The 25,201-nt window shown below is 47.7% G+C and overlaps 1 protein-coding gene across 3 annotated transcripts in view; it reads right to left on the bottom strand.

Moving 5' to 3' along the window:
• The window catches only part of LOC146839261 (uncharacterized), a 38,737-nt gene that overhangs the window by 2,941 nt on the left and 10,595 nt on the right, over positions 1-25,201 (bottom strand). For 2 of the 3 annotated variants that reach the window (XM_085651303.1, XM_085651302.1), the window contains exons 2-3: positions 1,022-1,093; positions 347-487 (exon numbers count right to left, since the gene is read on the bottom strand). The gene's annotated coding sequence lies outside the window, so the exon portion shown is untranslated. The remainder of the gene's footprint in view (positions 1-346; positions 488-1,021; positions 1,094-25,201) is intronic. The other variant, XM_085651304.1, reaches the window with a different exon arrangement.

Genomic DNA, 25,201 nt, shown 5'->3' with positions numbered 1-25,201 from the left:
TTATTTATGACTTTGTACTTTACAGAAAGAAAGCATTTATAGACGCAAGATAGGAAATCAGTTTGAGTTGCATTTCTGATAGTGGTGATACAGATCTGGGACACAGTGTAGAAAGGGAGCTCGGAACCACTGAATCTCAAGGTTGTGAAAGCAAAACAAGTGAATATTTAAGGAAGAATCACAAGTTAGACATATATTGCGACACAGATTATCAGACGCAGCCAACATATTTGTAATACTTGTAATGAATTATCAGATGCTATTTATTCCACTGCACACTGGGAGTGTTCCAGTGATCTATGAAAGGGCATTTAATTGAACAAGGGAATTGGCCTGTTGTACTCACTGCTTCAAATGCCACCATAGACCGAAGCCGTCTCCAGTTAGCTCAGTGGAATTCACCATTTCAAATTGTGGGGATGATAATGACTTACTTTGTGCCTGGAACTCATCACACTCCTCCGACAGGACCCGGGCACTGCAACACCTGACAAAGGAAAAATATCACAATATTAAAGGAAACCAATAAGGGCGAGAAAAGAAAAAAACACAAAACAAACAGACGAATGAGAGACAAAATAGACTATCTTCCACTCTCACCACAAGTACCCAACACAATCCCTGAAGTGGCAGAGAAGACAGTAAAGGGCTGGATGGGAGGACATAAAGAGGTGGAAGTCAGATCCAGAGAGAAAAGATGCAGAGAGACCAGACAGAGAGGGGATAGTATCACGTGGTGTAGAGGAAGAGACAAATGCACCAATAGTAAATGAACTGCTGGGCAAACAGGAGGCAAGTGCTCACAGCCCAGTGCATCCTGCCATGATAAGGAACCTGATAAGGAACCTGACCTAGACTAGGTGCTCAACATGTTCCATCAGGTTATTATCGGATAGCAACAAGAATAGTGTACGGAGGGAGTCAAATGCTGAAGTTGGAGAGACACAAACCCAGATCGAGAGAGTGAAAAGAGAAAGAAGAAATAGGTTACAAGGAAACTTAGGGTGCTAGGAAACACTACCTGACAGTTATTTTTTTTTCCTCCAAGGGTGTCAGCCTCACCTCACAGCATTGCCTGATCATTCCAGAATACCTTGAAAGGAAGTAAAGAGAAGGTTTTACATCAGACGACAATCGCACTAGATTACCGTCCTAAACTAACAAAACAAAATGAACTGTTGTTCTCTGAAAACCACTGTGAAGCAACTATGGTTATAAATATATAGACCATGATCTATGATCCCACTGCTGGGAAAGGTCTCGGTGCATGTGGAGCGCACCCACAGGCTCAGAGAACAGACCCCAACAACTCAGTCCCTTCTTCATAATTCCCATCTGTCCATTTACAGTTCATGAAACTTGCGAAGCAGAACAATCTGGTTGACAAACGGCATGCTAAAGTCCTTCTACATAATTCTACCCACAGTCCATAAGTCAGTCAACCGCACTCTTAGATTTATACAAAGCATGCTCTCTGAGAAACAGCACTGATGCAGTGTGGGAACACTGAGAAACGGAAAAGCAACAAGGCATCAATGTGTTGGCGCTTTTTATTTATAAATTATCTAAAGGGATGATGTGGAGGGTCGGTGTCTTGTGAGCCCCAAAGGACGGCGACTCAAGAGCTGGAATTTGGACTCAAACCTTCGCAGGACAAAGCTTAGAACATTGGAATGTTGAGATCTCCATTAAATACAAGGAGCAGCAGCCTCTAAAACCCGATACAGGCCCGCTGCTCTCAACAATACAATGTCTAATGCACGGCCTCTCTCTTTCCACTGCCTCTCCGAAATATATGGATTGGGCATAGAAAAGCAAAAGATAGTGCCTGTGCAGTCGGGCGCCAAGAGCCTTCCACCCTTCTTCTTCCCATAACTCGTAGTGTCACTGGCGTCTCGGAAGGAGGGGGGGGGTGTATTACTGCTCAGCCCCTGCATCTCCCTGGCTCACCTGAATGACGAAAAGCAGTTAAGCCGAGCCCAGGGAGAACAAGGTGTGGACTCCAGCCCCTTTTATAGCTACTGCTGTTAATGTTCAATAATTAACCACCGTGGCATTGCACGCAGCTCCTAACTGTTGAACATTCACATCAACAGCTGTCAAACAAAGGTTTCTCAACCCCCTCGGTCTCGGTCCCCTTTGTTTTATTAATTAACACATTCTGCCCTCCTTAGTCAAATGATGTAATGGACCTATAGTCCCCCGCAGCAGGCTATACCAGCCATTAAAGGACCGCTCCCTAGTTAAAGGCCTTTGCCTTTGGAGCTGTAAGGCATATTAAAGATTTAAAATATTTACAGTAGTCAGAAACATGGTTACTCTTTCAGAGAAATAATCATTATAGTATTTGCAAGAGGATCACATAGGGTATATCAATAGACCGACCAACACAACAACTGTCTGCTAAGAAATGGAAACAGGTTCTTTTATAACATCAAATAGCAAATTGACAGAGTCTGCTTAGTTAAAATGAAAGGAAAGTTCTTAAGTATAAAATTAGAGGTGGGGTGTAAACTTTTCAGGTGATTTCAAGGCAAGGAGGCCCGCTGATGTGTCCAAAGCAAGGCGGTCCAGGTTGATGATACTTGCACCATATCTATTTTTGTGAATAGGATTTTGTTTGGCATTTGTTGCAGTACACAGCCCCTCATCCCCCAGCTCAGGTGAATGTGCCTCAAATTTTATCGTTCCGCACAATACCATTCCAGTTCGTTATCAGGGTGGGAGTTTTCAGTTACAGATGGGCACAGTAATGTAAACTCCTTGGCCAGAAGCGAACGGCTCCTTCTCCAACTGAGAGGGGATAGCCAGTGTGTGGGAGCCCCGTACCTCTTGCTGCCCATCCCAGCCAACCAGAAAGTCCATTTGGGTTCACATGCCTCAGAGTTCCCAGACAAAGAAGGTTTCAACCCCTTCCTCCTTCCTTGAGTCTACCCTCCCCCACCTTGCAATATCCCTACAAAGCCAAAGAAGGGGGGCAACCGGCACTTGAGTGGACTGTGCAGCTCCAGGGTTTATGGGTAGGTCCCTTCTTTACCTCACTCAGTCTGTAGCTGGGGCTGTGGAGGCAGAACCCCAGAACCCTGGGATTATGACTGACGCTTCTCGATGTGATTTTTGCTGTCAGATCTGGGCTGCTGCTTGGGTCATCTCCCTGCTGCGAGGAGTGGAAGCCCTAATCATACCCCATCAATCTCTGGAGAGCTGGGCTTCTACGGAGATGGGGGTAGGGAGAGACACGTCCTGCACAGCCACACAGAAGTGATGGGGTGCTGGCATTGGCGTGCTGGGGTAGTTATGGGCTTAGAGCTGGAGTTTGTTTCCATGTCACATGTGGAGAAGTGTGGCTCAATGATTGGAGCGGCAGACCCTGATGCAGAGGTCTAGCCCGGGACCAGGGTTCAATCCCCTGCCTCGGCGGGTCTTGGGCTCAAAAATTCCACAGACCTGATTATTCTCGCCTCGGTGCCTATTCCAATCATGGAGTCCCACTCTGCAACTCTGGGCAATAGCTTGCTTAATCTCCACAACGGCCCCCACAACGCTAAGGATGCCTGGCCTCCACCCTGGGGGTGCCCAGGAGTGGACGCCTCACAGGGAAAGCCAGGATGGGTTCCACAGCGGTATTCGTACAAGTGCCTTGAGACCCTTGCGGGTGAGTAGTGCGCTATACAAGTATCAAATTTACATTTATTGTGCTTTCTCCATTCTGTCCGGAACACAGTATCTTTTGCGGGATGGCACTTTCTTCTTGAGTGGGTAAGGCTTACAGTGGGTGGTGAACATTGGCTGAGAATTCTTATTTCGGGGTGAGCCTTTGTTGAGGCTTATTTTGTTTGACTCACATGGGACTGTTGTTGCCAGTGCCACTAAAGAGCCGTTTGTTGAAACTGCTGGGCACGGAAGCGTGAAAAAGATTGTTTGTTTGTAAAAGTCACTGCCCTGCATGTTACTCTTTGAGGTTTTGCTACCAGTTCCTAAGGGTCAGTCTGTGCAAAGGTGAAGGGTGTTAGTAGTATAAATTGTGAGGTTGAGTCGATGGTATGCATGATTCTGTTTAATTCTATGTAGAGTGCTATTTGAGCTCCTCCTCACGGTTACAGAACAAATTCTGAATCCTGGAGCCCCCACTTTGGCACCAGCATGTGTTCTTTGCAGAGGGACTAAACTTCCTTGCCCTTTGGAGCCATCAGAAAAGGTTGGAGTCAAAATTTTGAGTTTTCATAAGTTTCTAAAGGTTATTTTTACAAAAGTTAAAGGGTTCCATAGCGATCCTTCCTGCAAGGAGACAGGCTACACTCTCTAAGTTGACAATGTCTTGCGGTGCCTTGGCCCCTGAAATGGAAGGGGTTAGGGACAGGATTGAATGATTAAAAGATCTAAAGATGTGCCCTTAGCACATGGTGTCCCAGCGATTTCTACCAGAACAGTGAGGCACCTACTGTGTGTAGGCTGAATGTGCATACTTCGTACATCTTTGGGCTTAGAGTTGGATTTACCGACGAGTGTACTCATACAGATAAGAATCGGCCCTCTAATGTCCCCTTGCTCTCAACACCTCTTGGGAGGATGGCTGTGAGGCACCAGGATTCTACCACTTGCACCGACATCAGGGGTCCAGCTTTGGGTTCCTTTCTTCTGTCGTGTGGTTGTCAGGTAGGACATGGGGTGTTCCCCAACGCCGAAGCCTCACTGCCTAAGTAGGAGTTGAGGTGTTCAAAAAAGGCAGAGCTCGCAGTCATTAGTGTCAGGTGTCTGCAGTGTCACAACTCGCAGGACCACATGCCAATAGTAGCAAGGCCTCATTTTTGTCATGTTGTTCCCTAGCAGCTCTTTGCTTCCCACCGAAAATCTCACCTGCTAAGACCAGGACTTATTATACAGGGAAAGGCAGTTTTCCCCTCTGATCCAGGCAGTATTTTATTTCAGCCTTATCTTTATTTTGTTTGTTTTCTGGTCTGCAGCGTGGTGTCCTTGCACCTTCTAGTGTGTCAGCCAGCATGCTGACATGCAGTAAATCACAGGTAACAGACCATGGCAAGTGCACTGCACATGCACGTTGCCCTTTGTGTGAATCCCAAAGCCCAAGAGTCGGAGTAGGGGGCAAGAACTCTTTGTTTCTTGGGTGGCACTGTGTCATAGTCAGGGTGGTTGAGTGGAACTCCGCAGAATCTTGCAGAGGTTTTGTAAATCTCACCCGAATTCCGTGGAAAAAGCTCTGCAAGTTTCGCCCACCACTATAAAAAATCTGTAAGAGGACTGGCATGAAGTCCACCTATTGGAAAAGGGTACAAACATTCCAGCAAATATCCCCAAAACAGTACATTTTATAAGTTTTCACATTATTGACAGGCTCCATGATGAGGCAATAATAAAAACAACCATATAAAGTTCATGAAAAGATAGCAAAACAAATTGCAATTTTACAAAACAAACCAACAAAATGAGTAATTAATTGTGACTGAAAGCAAGGGGATGACAATGGATGTTGCATGTTCTACAATATAATACATCAACATGGGACAACAATATTACTTTTTCTCAGGTTCTGTACTATACTTCATTTTCCACTTGTTTTTTTAATTCCCATGATTAGATGGGCTCCCTAACACTCCTTTTAGAATGCCCTGCTCAATCATTTTATCAAGGAGAGGTAGGATACACTGCAGTCGGTTTCACCGTGGTTGCACTGAGGAGCGTGTGGATACACTGCAGTCGGTTTCACCGTGGTTGCACTGAGGAGTGTGTGGATACACTGCAGTTGGTTTCACCGTGGTTGCACTGAGGAGTGTGCGGATACACGGCGGTCGGTTTCACCATGGTTGTGCTGAGGAGTGTGCGGATACACTACAGTTGGTCTTACCGTGGTTGCACTGAGGAGTGTGTGGATACAGTGCAGTCGGTTTCACCGTGGTTGCACTGAGGAGTGTGTGGACACACTACAGTTGGTTTCACCGTGGTTGCACTGAGGAGTGTGTGGATACACTGTGGTCCGTTTCACCGTGGTTGCACTGAGGAGTGTGTGTACACTGCAGTTGGTTTCACCATGGTTGCACTGAGGAGTGTGAGGATACACTGCTGTCAGTTTCACCATGGTTGCACTGAGGAGTGTGTGGATACACTGCTGTCAGTTTCACCGTGGCTGCACTGAGGAGTGTGTTGATACACTGCAGTCTGTTTCACCGTGGCTGCACTGAGGAGTGTGTGAATACACTGCATTTGGTTTCACCATGGTTGCACTGATGAGTGTGTGGATACACTGCAGTCGGTTGCACTGTGGTTGCACTGAGGAGTGTGTGGATACACTGCATTCGGTTTCACCATGGTTGCACTGAGGAGTGTGTGGATACACTGCTGTCGGTTTCACCGTGGCTGCACTGAGGAGTGTGTGGATACACTGCAGTCAGTTTCACCGTGGTTGCACTGAGGCATGTGTGGATACACTGCAGTCGGTTTCACTGTGGTTGCATTGAGGAGTGTGTGGATACACTGCTGTCGGTTTCACTGAGGTTGCACTGAGGAGTATGTGAATACACTACAGTCAGTTTCACCGTGGTTGCACTGAGGAGTATGTGAATACACAACAGTCAGTTTCACCATGGCTGCACTGAGGAGTGTGTGGACACAGTGCTGTCGGTTTCACTGTGGTTGCACTGAAGAGTGTGTGGATACACTGCAGTCAGTTTCACAGTGGTTGCACTGAGGAGTGTGTGGATACACTGCAGTCGGTTTCACTGTGGTTGCACTGAGGAGTTTGTGGATACACTGCAGTCGGTTTCACTGTGGTTGCACTGAGGAGTTTGTGGATACAGTGCAGTCGGTTTCACTGTGGTTGCACTGAGGAGTGTGTGGATACACTGCAGTCGGTTTCACAGTGGTTGCACTGAGGAGTGTGTGGATACACTGCAGTCGGTTTCACTGTGGTTGTACTGGGGAGAGTGTGAATACACTGCAGTCGGTTTCACTGTGGTTGCACTGAGGAGTGTGTGGATACACTGCAGTCGTTTTCACCGTGGTTGCACTGAGGAGTTTGTGGATACAGTGCAGTCGGTTTCACTGTGGTTGCACTGAGGAGTGTGTGGAAACACTGCAGTTGGTTTCACAGTGGTTGCACTGAGGAGTGTGTGGATACACTGCAGTCAGTTTCACTGTGGTTGTACTGGGGAGAGTGTGAATACACTGCAGTCGGTTTCACTGTGGTTGCACGGAGGAGTCTGTGGATACACTGCAGTCGGTTTCACTGTGGTTGCACTGAGGAGTGTGTGGATACACTGCAGTCGGTTTCACCATGGTTGCACTGAGGAGTGTGTGGATACACTGCAGTCAGTTTCACCCTGGTTGTGCTGAGGAGTGTGCAGATACACTACAGTTGGTCTTACCGTGGTTGCACTGAGGAGTGTGCGGATACACGGCGGTCGGTTTCACCATGGTTGTGCTGAGGAGTGTGCGGATACACTACAGTTGGTCTTACCGTGGTTGCACTGAGGAGTGTGTGGATACAATGCAGTTGGTTTCACCGTGGTTGCACTGAGGAGTGTGTGGAAACACTGCAGTTGGTTTCACCATGGTTGCACTGAGGAGTGTGTGTACACTGCGGTTGGTTTCACCATGGTTGCACTGAGGAGTGTGAGGATACACTGCTGTCAGTTTCACCATGGTTGCACTGAGGAGTGTGTGGATACACTGCTGTCAGTTTCACTGTGGCTGCACTGAGGAGTGTGTGGATACACTGCGGTCGGTTTCACCATGGTTGCACTGAGGAGTGTGTGGATACACTGCTGTCGGTTTCACCGTGGCTGCACTGAGGAGTGTGTTGTGGCTCCCTGGTTAGAGGGTGGAGTGGTGTGGCTCACTGGTTAGAGGCAGCAGACCCGGAAGCAGAGGACGGTCCGGGACCAGGGTTCAATTCCCGACGCGGCAGGCTCGTGGACCAGGGCCAGCGGACTCGATAATTCTCGCTTCGGTGCCTACTCTAACCAGGGATCACACTCGGCAACTCTGGGCATTAGCCTGCCTCATCTCCACAACGGCCCCCCACATTCGCCGGGGATGCCTGGTTTCACCTTGGAGATACCCTGGAGGGACCATCTCACAGGGATAACCAGGACGGGTTCCCCAGCGGTCTATAGCGCCACGACGCCTCAGGGCAGCAGTGCGCTTTACAAGACACTTACATTTACATTTAATTTACATTTACACTGCAGTCTGTTTCACCGTGGCTGCACTGAGGAGTGTGTGAATACACTGCATTTGGTTTCACCATGGTTGCACTGATGAGTGTGTGGATACACTGCAGTCGGTTGCACTGTGGTTGCACTGAGGAGTGTGTGGATACACTGCTGTCGGTTTCACCGTGGCTGCACTGAGGAGTGTGTGGATACACTGCAGTCAGTTTCACCGTGGTTGCACTGAGGCATGTGTGGATACACTGCAGTCGGTTTCACTGTGGTTGCACTGAGGAGTGTGTGGATACACTGCAGTCGGTTTCACTGAGGTTGCACTGAAGAGTATGTGAATACACTATAGTCAGTTTCACCGTGGTTGAACTGAGGAGTATGTGAATACACTAAGTCAGTTTCACCATGGCTGCACTGAGGAGAGTGTGGATACAGTGCAGTCGGTTTCACTGTGGCTGCACTGAGGAGTGTGTGGATACACTGCAGTCAGTTTCACAGTGGTTGCACTGAGGAGTGTGTGGATACACTGCAGTCGGTTTCACTGTGGTTGCACTGAGGAGTGTGTGGATACACTGCAGTCGGTTTCACCGTGGTTGCACTGAGGAGTTTGTGGATACAGTGCAGTCGGTTTCACTGTGGTTGCACTGAGGAGTGTGTGGATACACTGCAGTCGGTTTCACAGTGGTTGCACTGAGGAGTGTGTGGATACACTGCAGTTGGTTTCACTGTGGTTGCACTGAGGAGTGTGTGGATACACTGCAGTCGGTTTCACTGTGGTTGTACTGGGGAGAGTGTGAATACACTGCAGTCGGTTTCACTGTGGTTGCACTGAGGAGTGTGTGGATACACTGCAGTCAGAGTCACCGTGGTTGCACTGAGTGTGTGGATACACTGCAGTCGGTTTCACTGTGGTTGCACGGAGGAGTCTGTGGATACACTGCAGTCGGTTTCACTGTGGTTGCACTGAGGAGTGTGTGGATACAGTGCAGTTGGTTTCACTGTGGTTGCACTGAGGAGAGTGTGGATACACTGCAGTTGGTTTCACCGTGGTTGTGCTGAGGAATGTGCGGATACACTACAGTTGGTTTTACCGTGGTTGCACTGAGGAGTGTGTGGATACACTGCAGTCGGTTTCACTGTGGTTGTACTGGGGAGAGTGTGAATACACTGCAGTCGGTTTCACTGTGGTTGCACTGAGGAGTGTGTGGATACACTGCAGTCAGTTTCACTGTGGTTGTACTGGGGAGAGTGTGAATACACTGCAGTCGGTTTCACTGTGGTTGCACTGAGGAGTGTGTGGATACACTGCAGTCAGTGTCACCGTGGTTGCACTGAGGAGTGTTCGGTTACACTGCGGTCGGTTTCACCATGGTTGTGCTGAGGAGTGTGCGGATACACTACAGTTAGTCTTACCGTGGTTCCACTGAGGAGTGTGTGGATACACTGCAGTCGGTTTCACTTTGGTTGCACTGAGGAGTGTGTGGACACACTGCAGTTGGTTTCACCGTGGTTGCACGGAGGAGTGTGTGGATACACTGTGGTCGGTTTCACCGTGGTTGCACTGAGGAGTGTGTGTACACGGCGGTCGGTTTCACCATGGTTGCACTGAGGAGTGTGTGGATACACTGCTGTCAGTTTCACCGTGGCTGCACTGAGGAGTGTGTGGATACACTGCGGCCGGTTTGACCATGGTTGCACTGAGGAGTGTGTGGATACACTGCTGTTGGTTTCACCGTGGCTGCACTGAGGAGTGTGTTGATACACTGCAGTCTGTTTCACCGTGGCTGCACTGAGGAGTGTGTGAATACACTACAGTCAGTTTCACTGTGGTTGCACTGAGGAGTGTGTGGATACACTGCATTTGGTTTCACCATGGTTGCACTGAGGAGTGTGTGGATACACTGCAGTCGGTTGCACTGTGGTTGCACTGAGGAGTATGTCGATACACTGCATTCGGTTTCACCATGGTTGCGCTGAGGAGTGTGTGGATACACTGCTGTCGGTTTCACCGTGGCTGCACTGAGGAGTGTGTAGATACACTGCAGTCAGTTTCACCGTGGTTGCACTGAGGCGTGTGTGGATACACTGCAGTCGGTTTCACTGTGGTTGCACTGAGGAGTGTGTGGATACACTGCTGTCGGTTTCACCAATGTTGCACTAAGGAGTATGTGAATACACTACAGTCAGTTTCACTGTGGTTGCACTGAGGAGTATGTGAATACACTACAGTCAGATTCACCATGGCTGCACTGAGGAGTGTGTGGATACACTGCAGTCGGTTTCACCGTGGTTGCACTGAGGAGTTTGTGGATACAGTGCAGTCGGTTTCACTGTGGTTGCACTGAGGAGTGTGTGGATACACTGCAGTTGGTTTCACTGTGGTTGCACGGAGGAGTCAGTGGATACACTGCGGTCGGTTTCACCGTGGTTGCACTGAGGAGTGTGTGGAAACACTGCATTTGGTTTCAGCGTGGTTGCAGTGAGGAGTGTGTGGATACACTGCGGTCGGTTTCACCATGGTTGCACTGAGGAGTGTGTGGATACACTGCAGTCGGTTTTGCCGTGGTTGCAGTGAGGAGTGTGTGGATACACTGCGGTCGGTTTCACTGTGGTTGCACTGAGGAGTGTGTGGAAACACTGCATTTGGTTTCACTGTGGTTGCAGTGAGGAGTGTGTGGATACACTGCGGTCGGTTTCACTGTGGTTGCACTGAGGCGTGTGTTGATACACTGCAGTAGGTTTCACTGTGGTTGCGCTAGGGGTGAGTGGATATACTGCAGTCGGTTTTACCTTGGTTGTACTGAGGAGTGTGTGGATACACTGCGGTCGGTTTCACCGTGGTTGCACTGAACATTGTGTGGATACACTGCGGTCGGTTTCACCGTGGTTGCACTGAGGAGTGTGTGGATACACTGTGGTCGGGTTCACTGTGGTTGAATTGAGGAGTGTGTGGATACACTGCGGTCGGGTTTACTGTGTTTACACTGAGGAGTGTGTGGATACACTGCATTCGGTTTCACTGTGGTTGCACTGAGGAGTGTGTGGATACACTGCAGTCAGTTTCACTGTGGTTGCACTGAGGAGTGTGTGGATGCACTGCAGTCAGTTTTACCGTGGCTGCACTGAGGAGTGTGTAGATACACTGCAGTCTGTTTCACTGTGGTTGCACTGAGGCGTGTGTTGATACACTGCAGTAGGTTTCACCGTGGTTGCGCTAGGGGTGAGTGGATATACTGCAGTCGGTTTTACCTTGGTTGTACTGAGGAGTGTGTGGATACATCGCGGTCGGTTTCACCGTGGTTGCACTGAAGATTGTGTGGATACACTGCGGTCGGTTTCACCGTGGTTGCACTGAGGAGTGTGTGGATACACTGCGGTCGGGTTCACTGTGGTTGAATTGAGGAGTGTGTGGATACACTGCGGTCGGGTTTACTGTGTTTACACTGAGGAGTGTGTGGATACACTGCGGTCGGGTTCACTGTGGTTGAATTGAGGAGTGTGTGGATACACTGCAGTCAGTTTCACAGTGGTTGCACTGAGGAGAGTATGGCTACACTGCAGTCAGTTTCACTGTGGTTGCACTGAGGAGAGTATGGCTACACTGCAGTCAGTTTCACTGTGGTTGCACTGAGGAGCCTGTGGATACACTGCCGTCGGTTTCACAGTGGTTGTACTGAGGAGTCTGTGGATTCACTGCATTCGGTTTCACCGTGGTTGTACTGGTTCTGCACTTTCAATCAATCCAGTTTCTTTTCCTGTAAAATTCCAAGCCTCTTACTTTACTGTGTAATTAAAATCTGGAGGTGAATCCTCTTTTGTAAAGACTGGGAAGAAATTAACTCTTGAGTCTTGTGAATGTAATATAGAGTCTTCATTTTGTGTCTGAATGACAGCACCATCCGTTGTACAGAAAAGTACACAATTCATGCAAAGAAGGTAACGCTCTAACAAAAACATTGGACTTGTCTCACTAAGTATACATTTGTGGCCATTCATTACCAACCCAATTTGTACAGGAACATTTTCTGACAGCTTATTAGTTAGTTGTACATCGAAGGGCCTAAAACTCGTACTTCTTTTCCCAAGAGGAGTAGGTTGGGAGCTTCCGTTCGTCTGGCTGTGGAATGGGCAGCACCATCACAGATAAAAAGTGGTGCTGGATGGCCATTTACTTCTCCTTCCACAAAAGGGCCACTCTGGTGCACCTCTAGGAGTGCACCAAGCATGCAATCCTTCGCCCGTCTCAGGCACCGTCATTGTGTCTGATTCTGGCCAGTAGGAATTCCCATTGTAGGTGTAAATTGTGCAAAATCATAATTAATAACTGAAGGAATTTTTTTAAATCTTAAATTTGTTGAGAATTTGGCATTCTATATTGCATTAGGCTGTGGGGTCTCAGGACTGAAGGCATGTTTAAATTTAACTGCCTTTGATGCGGCATGTTCGACACAGAGGCCAGTTAGGCTGGGGCCATTGTCTAAGGCACCCCACTCTGTGCCATCTGATTCATGTTCTGTGAATCACTCTGAACCCAACACTCCCAGTTACTGCAAATATGGCAGGGAGTGTTCCTTATTCTGCACATTATTAGTATTTGGGGTGAATACTCCTCATGCACTGCTAATTACCCCACATATTACATCACGCATGACATCATCTATGGCATTATTGATCATATCAGTGCAACATTTGTTGTAAAATTATTGATTAGAAAACTGTGCATGGCGGGGGCGAGAGTTATGGTTACCCTAAAGCACAAGTTATAGTCATTTGGCAATTTCCTAACTTTAATGTCCCTGTAACCTTTGTTTTTTTCAGTGAATTTCTACATTTTTAATGCTATTTTTGGGATGGAGTTTTCTATAGCGTGAACTCGACCCGAAGGCATCAGAGCACTTTACATGAGCACCGGTTGCATTACAGATGGACACATTCACTTTGTTAAGCACAGAAGGATTAAGTGATTTGCCCAGAATCACAGGATGTTGAGTGTCCTTCATGAGACTTGCACCCGGTTCCTCAGCTTCAAGGTTGACCGCTCTAGCCATTTGGCCACATCTGCATCAACAAAAACTACACCACACTCGGTAAATCCTACCAATCTATAGGATCTGGGCGCTTGTCAGACAACATAAACTAAGGGCCTGGTGTCAAGACTGATTTCACACAACCCCACAGGATATGTTGGCCTATGTACCAGCTAGCTCACAGTGCTGCCATAACCCCCCTAACCATACCGGGAAATGAATGGTTTCTGGCAACCACTGAACATGACAACCCTGACCCCTCACGGATCGTGGAAACACTACCGTACTTTTCGCTCAGTCACTCTAGCTCACTTATTTTCAGAGAGGTATACAGAATACACAGTGGGGTGGTTCAATATATTTATTGAGCCAATGTTATTCTTGAATAAAATGCATGTGCTGCGATAATCAGGAGACAGAAGCAAATGAAAGTGATAACGAGCATCAAAAGAGTGGACGGTAGATACATTTCTACTATGGTGTTAGAACATTGAATATGTATTAAAAGACAGCAATCAAGTGTACTCCTACTGTGCGAACACTACTCTAAGTGCTTTTAGAGTGTGTGTAGGTGTGTAGCCAAGAATCCTCTCAAGGGATGGTCCGACCCCATTACCTGAAGGAAGAGAATGAAGGACCCTGTCTTGGTCACAAGTTGGACACCCCTCACGGAATGTCAGACCGCTGCGTGGTGAAGACTCAGCATGCAGGGACCCTCAAAGTCAGCGGAAGTGCCTCCTCTGCTAATCTATCAAAGCCATCGATCTTTCATAGTAGAAAGTGGTCTTATGATGTGTTTATCGATTAGTGATGTTATGGATTATGGATAGCCCGATCACCCTTGGATGAAGACAACAATGACATTTGTACAGGGTGTGGCTAGATCTTGTACGTCATGTACAAGGATTATTATAATGTTGTCAGAAGCCTTATGCATAATGAGTTTAGATTTAAAGCAACATTGTCAGGTACGTATGTCAGGTGCCTTGAATCAACCACAGCAGCCGATGACGGTCCCAATGCCCCTCCGCCTCCACTGCCACCCGAAAGATTCTAAGGTGGCAGCGGAAGTAGGAGGGAAAGGGGAAGTGGAAGACCAAGAGAGACAGCCTTGTTATTGGAGCGTTGAGAATTTCTCTCTTCACTGTCAATGTGGTGTCTTCAGAAAACTGCACGAGTTATAGAGACACAATGCTAATAATATTAATTAATCAATAACAACATTTGCCCTTTTTGACACTGGCTATTGCTTCTCTCTTGTACATTAAGTCAGAGGGTTTTGCTTATGCAGCATCTGTTTTTGTGGCGAACAAGAAAACATCAGCTATCACCACTCTACACCTTAATAGTATTAAATCTCTTAATATACAGTTGTATGTTTACCCACTCCGAGCTTTTGCAACTGCTTCTTTTCCAAGTAGTAACTTCGGAGAAAATTAGTTAGTTATCCACTAAGTTGTGTACTTTAGTCTACAATGCGTTATAATTTTTTGAGTAAATAAGAAGTTGTGGTACCTTGTCTGACGAGCGCTTGGACCTCAGCGCTGCCCACTAATCAGGAATCTAAAATTACCTTGAACCAAGACAAGCAAATTTACGAAAGTGAATTCAGCAGCGAATTCTGTGTTACACCAGACGGTTTCTGTGTTTTCTTTCGACGTTTCTCTCGACCTGGAAATCCCACGTTGCGCATGCGTCGAGTCTTCACATTCAGGTTTATTTAAAGGAAACACATTCGGCACACAAGACACTGAGCACGTCTAATGAATTCCGAGTTTAAACGCTAGTAGACCATGCACGGTGAAGAGACGCTTTCTCCTCACAGAACGGCTACAGTTGAAGTGCGCAGTTCCTTCTTGGAACGTGCGCATCGGATCCTCTGCCAGTCGCGAGGCCAGAAAGACTAGACCGCAACCCTGACAGTGACTGATTCTCACCTGCGCTGCCATCTCTCTTGCAGGAGTCTTTTATTGTTCTTAAGCATTGCCTTAAAATGAGTTTTGATATCAAATGTCTTTTCCTCCAACGAGGGTATCTTGTCAAATCCTTGAATTGTTTGTTCCTCTTCTTACTAATTCCCAGGGTATGAACTGGGCCGGAAACTAGAGAAGAAACTAGAGAAGAAATGGCTTCACGATCGTACACCAGACAGTCTCGCATCCCACAAGGACGTCTCCCGCAGACATCACCAACTCATAAGAGCAGCCAAGAGATCCTCCTTCAAAGCCCGCCTGGACAACAACGCACACAACAGCAAAGAACTTTTCAACATAGTGAAGGAACTCTCCAACCCCAGCGCCATCACCAACGACATCCCACCCTCACAAGACCTGTGCGGCTCACTGGCCACCTTCTTCCACCGCAAGATCGCTGACATCCATGACAGCTTCAACACCATGACCGCCCCGACTACGGCAGACTCCACCCACCCCGCAAACACCACCTGCACCAACCTCCTGACCTCCTGGTCCTACGTCAACGACGACGAGACACGCAAGGTCATGAACTCCATCCACTCAGGATCCCCGTCAGACCCCTGCCCTCACCACATATTCAACAAAGCTGACACATCCATCGCACCCCAACTACAGAAGGTCATCAACACCTCCTTCAAGACAGCGACATTCCCAGAAACCTGGAAGAACGACGAAATCAACACCCTCCTCAAAAAACCCAAGGCGGACCCCAAGGACCTCAAGAACTTCTGGCCCATCTCTCTGCTCCCTTTCCCGGCAAAGGTCATCGAGAAAACCGTCAACATGCAACTGACCCGCCACCTTGAGGACAACAACATCTTAGACCCCTCCCAGTCCGGATTCAGACGACACCACAGCACCGAGACAGCCCTCATCGCCGCCACAGAAGACATCAGACGCCATCTTGACAACGGCGAAACATCAGCCCTGATCCTTCTGGACCTATCAGCTGCCTTCGACACGGTCTGCCACCGCACACTAAAGACACGCCTCCAAGAAGCCGGAATCCAGGAGGAGGCCCTGGACTGGACCACGTCCTTCCTCACCGGCAGAGCCCAGAGAGTGAGCCTCCCACCCTTCCGTTCCAAAGCCACCGACATCAGCTGCGGCGTACCCCAGGGGTCATCCCTCAGCCCTACCCTGTTCAACATCTACATGGCCCCCCTCGCACAAGTAGCCCGCCAGCATGACCTGAACATCATCTCCTATGCCGACGACACCCAGCTCATCCTCTCCCTCACCAAGGAACCGCACACCGCCAAGACCAACCTCCACAAGGGAATGAAGGCCGTCGCCGAATGGATGAGGAGCAGCCGTCTGAAACTGAACTCGGACAAAACGGAGGTCCTCATCCTCAGCCCCGCCCCCTCTGCCTGGGACGACTCATGGTGGCCGACCACACTGGGAACAGCACCAACACCCATGGACCATGCACGCAACCTAGGATTCATATTCGACTCTACCCTCTTCATGTCGAAACAGGTCAACGCCGTCTCCTCCTCCTGCTACAACACCCTCCGCATGCTCCACAGGATCTACAAATGGATCCCGACTGAAACCAGAAGAACGGTGACCCAAGCCCTCGTCAGCAGCAGGCTGGACTACGGCAACTCACTCTATGCAGGAATCCCGGCCAAACACCTACAACGACTGCAACGCATCTAAAACGCCTCCGCCCGACTGATCCTCAACATCCCACGCCGCAGCCACATCACCCCCCACCTGAGAGACCTGCACTGGCTCCCCATCAAGAAGAGGATCACTTTCAAGCTCCTCACCCACGCACACAAAGCACTCCACAACACCGGACCAGCCTACCTGAACAGCAGACTCAACTTCTACACCCCCACCCACCAGCTCCGCTCCCCCAGCCTCGCCCTCGCCGCCGTCCCCCGCATCCAACGAGCAACCTCCAGTGGCAGGTCCTTCTCCTTCCTCGCCGCCAAGACTTGGAACACCCTCCCTACCCACCTGCGGCAGACCCAGGACCTGCTCACCTTCAGGAAACGCCTCAAGACCTGGCTCTTCGAGAAGTAGCAGCACCCCACTCCCCCAGCGCCTTGAGACCCTCACGGGTGCGTAGTGCACTTTATAAATGACTGATTGATTGATTGCCACTGTGGTCTTGACAACGTAACTGTGCAAAAGGTCACCGCTGAAAAAGTTATTATGAAAAAGTCAGGGCAATGTAAGCAATGAGACGCTTCGCTGCAAGGGCCTAATTAGGGAATATAACAGTATGAGTGGTTCTCTGACTCCGAGTAGATGTATCTGTGACTGTATGAGTATGTAAGAGGGTGTGCGAGTGGCTGTATAGATATGTGACATTTAGGGAGCAGCGGATGAGCACTGACAAGGTTGATTAAGTTTTCCCTCTGGTTTCTTGCTATAAAATCCAAGAGTAAATCACAATTAATTCAAGAGAAAGGCGCACATAGTGCGAAAAAATAGCGCTGTTACACAGGCGCAAGGTATAATAATGGGGTGCAATTGTTGTACCCGCAAGTTATTTTACACAGAGCTGCATTAAAAATGATTAAAACCATGATATTTATAGACATGCTTGTCATTTTGTAAACCCAAAATATATGTAGACCAATGGGCGCGTATATGTCCTACACTTAAGCAATGGGTCCCCAACAAACCTCCTTCGTGATGGTCTGATCCAAATAATACAATGGGAAACCCTTTTTTCAGGCAGCAGGAGTCAAAAGTAAACCACATCTGTCACTCGAGAATACAGTCGCATTAAGTAACCCAACCACAGAATGAGTAAATGAAATGAGGTAAACTGTTGTAATATCCATCAGAACCCCACACAAATATGAAACTACTCGTTATTTTCTGACTCGCCTGCCTCTCAGAATGTACGATGTTTGTCAAGGGATCTTATCTCTTTGTGCGAGTGACATTTAGTATGCAATTCAGCTAGCTCCGACGCTGCATACTTTCAGCTAGATTCACAGGCTGGGGGATGGGTAGGAACCTGCTGATTTAATTTTGCCACGATCAGCTAATATGAAGCGTAGCCTCACTTCAGCCAAAATAACCAGGCACCTTAAAACATAGATCGGATTGTCGTATAGTTCCTACAAATCTATAAGGGATCTGCTTGTTTAGACAACATAAAATAAGGTATTGGTGTCCAGACTGATTCCAGACACCCAGAGGGTATGTTAGTCCGCAGACCAGATAGATCACAGTGCCACTATGAGCCCCTCTTACCAAGGAGTGAACAGTTCCTGGCGACTATTGAACATGACAACGCTGATCCCTCAGGGACCGTGGCAACAGTACAGTACTTTTCGCTCAGTCACTCATGATCACTCGTTCTCAGAGAGATATACATAATAAAATATGCGGACGTTATCAATAAGCATCTATTGAACCAGGGTCATGCTAGTATAAAATCCGTGTGCTGCAGCAACCATTAGACACTAACAGATGTATACGGTTATAAGCACCAATAAAGTAAATAGAGGTCAAATTCTACCATAGTGCTAAAACAATGAACATATGCAGGCATATAGATACATGACAATAATAATGCACACTCCTACGATGCAACCCTAACTAGATGTACCTAAGGGTACCTAGCATGTATGTAGGTGTATAGCCAAGAATCCCCATAGGAAAGAGCCAACCCCAGTACCTGATGTGAGAGAGTGAAGGACCCCGTCTTGGTCTCTAATTGGACACCCCTTGAGGGATGTCAGACCACTCCGTGCTGGAGTGTCTGCGGGCAGGGACTTCAGCGTCTCCTGTCAGCATGGAAGTTTCTCCTCCTATGGCTGCCTAGTAAAGATATGGTGCTTATATACCCCAAAGGTACCCTCAGGGGTTCTACCTAGATGTGTTATGGTACTATGGGCATGTCGGCCAAGGATGATAATAGTGGTGGCCCTTATACAGAGTTATTATACAGAAGATGGTTACCCTGCTGTGATACTGAGAATCCGCATGCATAATAAATTAGGCTAGTTTTCGGACAAAATCACACGACATTTATGCAGCAGCCAACTAGGTAAAAGGTCAGCCCCAGAACCGTCATGTAGAACAATGGTAAGACAAATGTAGGTAAAAGGTCGTGAAACTACCTAGACCTATATTGGGGTACATTGGGGTTCATAACAGGATCTACTGGTGGCAGCGATAGAAGATAAATATTCATGTAGATACGCCTCCAGAGCTTCCAATTTGAGAGATATCACTGATTCCCAACTAAGGAAACAACAGTGGTGGAAGAAAAGCACAAGTGACAAGGACAATTAATCTATTTTGTGCAAATAGTTTATTTGGCATACACAGAGAAGAACGTGAAGTGTGATCACTTTTATTGACAATCGTGTTAAAATAATAAAGGATTGTTGCAGGGAATCTGCTCTGAACAGAACTATGCTTGGGACCATAGAACATCAGCATGACGAGACTGAGTCACCAAACCACCTCAGTATCTATAAGACAGAGTCCGACTAGCTAGAGTGCCTCACATGCCCTCCTAACCTTACCAGAGAAACAAGTGAATTTGCACCCCCGGAACACAACACTCTAGACCAACTCAGGGATCGCGGTAACAGGAAACACCCTTTCGCTCGCTCACTTGTAATTGTCAACAATAAGATAACCAGAAGACACGAAGAAGAGACATCAACTTCCACCTTGAGAATCTTCAAGACCCCAACACCTAGACAACCTCCACAACATAGGACTACGACAGATCGTGACAGAGCCAACACACTTCACAGGACACACCCTTGATCCCATCTTTACTACAGGAACCTCCGCTACCTTCAGCCACACCACGGAACTCCCATGGACAGATCACCAATGCATCTACTTCACCTTCAACACACCCACCATCACGAGACCCCAACTCCAGCCATCGCATAGAAACTGGACAAGAATAACCGCCGATCAGCTCACAGCCACAATCGCCATTGCCGCCCCCACCATTGCACGCAACGATAACCCAAACACCGCAGCACACACCTTCCACAATTGTATCACCGACTACACCAAAGCCCCCCTCAAAAAGAACAACACCACCCACACAAAGAAAGCCAGCTACTTCACCCCTGAACTCCGGGAATCAAGACCCACCTGTCACCGCCTTGAGAAAATCTGGAGAAACACCAAATCCCCAGAAGCCAGAAAGAAGTCTATCCAAGACAGGATCTCCTCACAAGTACACAACAGCAAGAAACTCTTCAGCATCATCAAGGAGTTCGCCCAACCCAACAGTGACACTAGGGACATCCCACCCTCACAGGACCTATGCGACAGACTCAACACCTACTTCCACCAGAAAATCAAGACCATCTATGACAGTTCCAACAAGGACAACACACGCACAGAACGCCCCCTTCCAAACCCCGACACCAACAAACCTACAATCTCCTCCTGGACACCCCTCTCCACCGAAGATACCCTGGAAACTATGAAGTCCATACACTACGGGCCCCCATGGACCCTTGCCCCCATTGCATCTTCAACAGAGCTGCAGACACCATCGCCCCCAAGCTCCGCCTCACCATCAACTGCTCACTAGCTGACGACTGGAAACACTCCCAGATCAACCCCCTCCTCAAGAAACCCTCAGCAGACCCCACCGACCTAAAAAACTACAGGCCCATCTCGCTGCTTCCATTTCCTTCGAGAGTCATTGAAAAAGCAGTCAACAGACTACTCATCATGTTTTCAGAAGACCACAACATCCTCGACATCTCCAAATCCGGATTCAGGTCTAACCACAGCAGCCAAACAGCCCTACTGGCCGCAACAGAAGACATCCGCTCCCTACTGGACAAGGGAGAGACGGCAGCACTCATCCTACTGGACCTCTCAGCGGCATTCGACACAGTCTCCCATCACACCCTGATAAAAAGGCCCCACAAAGCTGGTATCAGAGACAAGCCCCTCGACTGGATCCAATCCTTCCTCTCGGGCAGAACGCAACGAGTGAGACTTGCCCCCTTTCTCACAGAACCCACACCCACCACCTGCGGAGTGCCCCAGGGATCCTCCCTCAGCCCCACGCTGTCAATGTCTACATGGCCCCGCTAGCCACCATTGCCAGAAGCTACGGAATAAACATCATCTCCTACGCCGACGACACCCAACTCATCCTCTCCAATGAACCCAACAAGGCCAGACACAACTTCCACTGAATGAGAGACAGCTGCCTTCAACTCAACACAGACAAGACCGAAGTTCTCATCATTGGCCCTCAACCCAACGCATGGAGCAACTCCTGGTGGCCTCTCACCCTCAGAAACCTGCCCACCCCGATAATTAAGCCTGCAACCTCAGAATCATCCTGGACCCCAACCTCAGCATGAACCATCAGATCAACTCAGTCACCTCCACCTGCTTCTGCACCCTCCTACACAAGACCTTCAAATGGATCCCCTCGAACATAGAAAGACCGTCACACACACCCTCATCACCAGCAGACTGGACTACGGCAACGCACTCTATGCCAGAATCAACAAAAAACTCACCCGCAAATTGCAAAACTTCCAGAACGCCGCTACCAGACTGATCCTCGACCTACCCCGACACTGCCACATTTCGCAACACATAAGCACACTGCACTTACTCCCCATAGAGAAAATAATCACTTTCAAGACCCTCCCCCACGCACACAAAGCCCTCCACAACACCGGACCAGCCTACCTGAATCAGCGACTAAACCTCCACGTACCCCACAGGGCCCCACGCTCAGCCCAGCTCTCTTGCAGAAGTACCCAGCATCAGGAAAACCAGAACAGGAGGACGCTCCTTCTCCTACCACGCAGCCACTGCCTGGAACGCCCTACCCATCCACAATAGACAAACCACCTCCCTCCCCAGCTTCATGAAGGAACTGAAGACTTGGCTTTTTTAATCCACCTCACCGGCACACACTACACTCCCCCCGCGCCTTGAGACCCTAAAGGGTGAGTAGCTGCGCTATATAAACCTTGATTGATTGATTGAATGATCGATATACAATCAAAAGCACTGTCATTTTATAGGATAGAGTAATCTTACACACCCTCCCCTGCTTCTAAGGCTAAATGAACATATGAATAATCTTGGGGATTACCAGCAGACCCCATACCTAAGCATGCAGAGATGGACATTTTACATTTCAGGGCATGCAGTGCTATTCTATCAGAACTCTCCTTCCATGTGTCTGTTCTAATCTCATGTACTCATCTATATGATAGGACATGTGTGCACATAAACAACAGCTGCATTCTTGTGTTATATCTAGGTGCTAGTGCCTGGCCAGAAGGGATAACATGGGGCATTCTTGTTTGGCCTTGTCGGCTGCACGCAGACTAAATCCCAGGAAAAGAACAGAATGCAAAAACATTTGCAGGTTCTGTGTGAAAGTACAAGGAAGCATGTTTATATAGTAACATGTGCAAAAATAAATGAGGCCTATAAGGTTAGGCTAACAGAGAAAAATAAAATGTCCCATGCAGGAAACACTGGACAGGAAGAGAGGCTCGTGAAAAAAAAATTCACATGCACTTAGAAAATATGACAAGTTGTTTCTGAAAAAGAGAGTTCAACAAAGCAAATTTCTGCTGTTGTGGGCAGAAAACGCATTTCTAAGCTGAGTTCTGCACATCTCCAAGCAACAGCCACATGGCGTGACGGAGGGGGTGAGGTCACGGAACACGTGCCCTCTGAATACAGCATCTGGCATTTGATCTCAGTGTTTGAATGCTCAGCAAATGTGAAGAGATAAGAACAAGCTTTACAGGCCTGTTCCCAGAAACTGAATCGAGTAAGTGAAAACAGGACCGATCGTGTAAACTGCAGTTCAACAAAGTGAAAAAGTAGTTCCTAAAAATGATGCTAAAATGAAACCAGTGGATTGATATTGTGATTGCCCCATGCTTTTGGAGAGGGCTAAACACAGGAAAAGGCATGACGCATGCATGCCATGGACAAATGGGGAGAAAGACGAGGAGGAGAGCCATGATGGAGCCATCAAATGGAAAGCCTATGGGCGGGCTGAAGCCTAAAAAGTATATGCATCATATCTCGAAGAGATAGCACAAGCGTTGTCTAGCTGAGACCTAAAAAGCACTCTTTCTGGACCAAGATCTAGATTTTTAGAAACTGCATGGGGACCCCTCGCAATTTGGGACCCTCCTTGCATGCGGGAGTCGCTGCCACTATTTCACTTTTACAGCAACGTTATTGGTGGCGCGGTTTGCATCAGCAAACTCCCCGTTATGTCCTATGTTGTGACATTTGTCAACAGATTAACTTTTCTACTGTGTCCCGTCCACCTGAGACGCAGCTCTTTCTTTCAAATCAGCCGTTTGGCTGTGTTTATCTTGACCATTGCGGTTCCCTAGTTTCTGATAATGCATGTTACTCGATAACATCCATGGGGGTGCAGGTGCATCTTTCATCTCCATATAGGCCCGAGGGCAATTCTGTTGTGGAGCCGATGAACTGTGACTTAAAGCAGTCTTTAATGGCAAAGGTATTAGGTACGGGACGGGGCTGGTTGACTCATCTTTATGGGGTGTCAATGTGCACCTAACAACCTCCCTAAAAGATTTCTGGGTGGGAGGAGCCCATATGATATGCTCTTTGGCTTCAAGATGTATCTTCCAGACCTTGATGGTCTAAACATTGGGGCGGCAGCCGCATCCTTTGACATAGATAATCACCGTACTGCCTTGCAGAATCTACAAAAATGTTGTGACTCTCTGGCGAATACACATTTGCCCTCGACTCGCTCATCGGATGCAGCTGTTCTGATTCCTGTCTCTGTCTGGCTTCCTAAAGTTAGTGATCTGGTTCGTGAAAAGGTGGCAATCAAGAAAGAATTCGGTCCATCTTACTGTGCTCCTGTTCCAGGGCTTGGTCTTCAGGGTACCCAAACTGTCATTCTACCTCCTCTTTCAGGATTCAAAGACAATTGTTTTGTTTCCATTCAACAGGTGAAGTTACACCATATGGCCGATTCTAAATAATATGCCTAGAAGTGTCCCACTACAGCATGTCATTTTGCAGCATTTAAACACCATCATCCCTGGTTCTCCCCGGCCACCAGAGGGAAACGTCAGGTCATCAGTTGACCTGGTACCTGTTACATCTACTTCACATTCCACGATTTAAATAGTTTATTCTGATCCACCCCTTCGGATGTGCAAGCTTCAAGTTCTTATCCAGACTCATAGCCTCCCCTATTCCAAATGAGTTCTTCAGGCTACTATATTGATCAAGATAACTTTACTTCCCAGTTTTTCATTGTCCTCAGTTTTGCATCCCAACCAGTGTTGATTTGTGTTTTCATCTCCTGATTAAAACGCTCTTATCTGGTTCCACAGTGGATATATATCTGGATAGTGCTCTCCATGGTATTTCTGTTCATATGGATTGGATTTGTGACTGTTTTTTACCTTTCGATTAATGGCCATTATCCCCCAGAATGCTCTGTTGCGAAACTGGTGGACAAACTGGTGGCTCCACATTCATCCTCGCATAAAATGAAAAGAGACTAGTCCCAGTCACTGATGGAATTTTATCGGATAAAGTCCATTTGATGTTTTTTGGGCCAAGGGTTTCCATGAGTGATGTTATAATGCCTCGCTTGCAATCGGATGATTGGGATGTTGATACTATAAATTTGATGTTTTCAGAATTACAATTTTACACTGTTTTTGAATCTGAAGATTTATTTTGGAATTCTGCTAACTATGCTGAGTTGTTCTGTTATCAACATTATAGACATAATTTTCTGCATAGAGCAAATGGACAGCGTCCCCAATATAACTATACTCAGTGGGAGCATTGCCCAACTCCGCCTCAGGGTAGCTCCAAAACACAAAAGATGAAATATACATATTTCACGAGTTATGACGCTTCTGACCCAAGATCATACTATTTTGAATTGGTTCCCGCTACTTATAAAAATATATGCTTTCTTAAACTAAGTTACTATATACCGCCTTGACAACCTAGTCCTGAAAGTCAACGATTATTGGAAGGATAATATTGACTTGAA

The sequence above is a fragment of the Triturus cristatus genome, chromosome 4_1, assembly GCF_964204655.1.
Source record: "Triturus cristatus chromosome 4_1, aTriCri1.1, whole genome shotgun sequence".
Taxonomy (NCBI): domain Eukaryota; kingdom Metazoa; phylum Chordata; class Amphibia; order Caudata; family Salamandridae; genus Triturus; species Triturus cristatus.
This window is presented reverse-complemented; position numbering and strand designations above follow the sequence as displayed.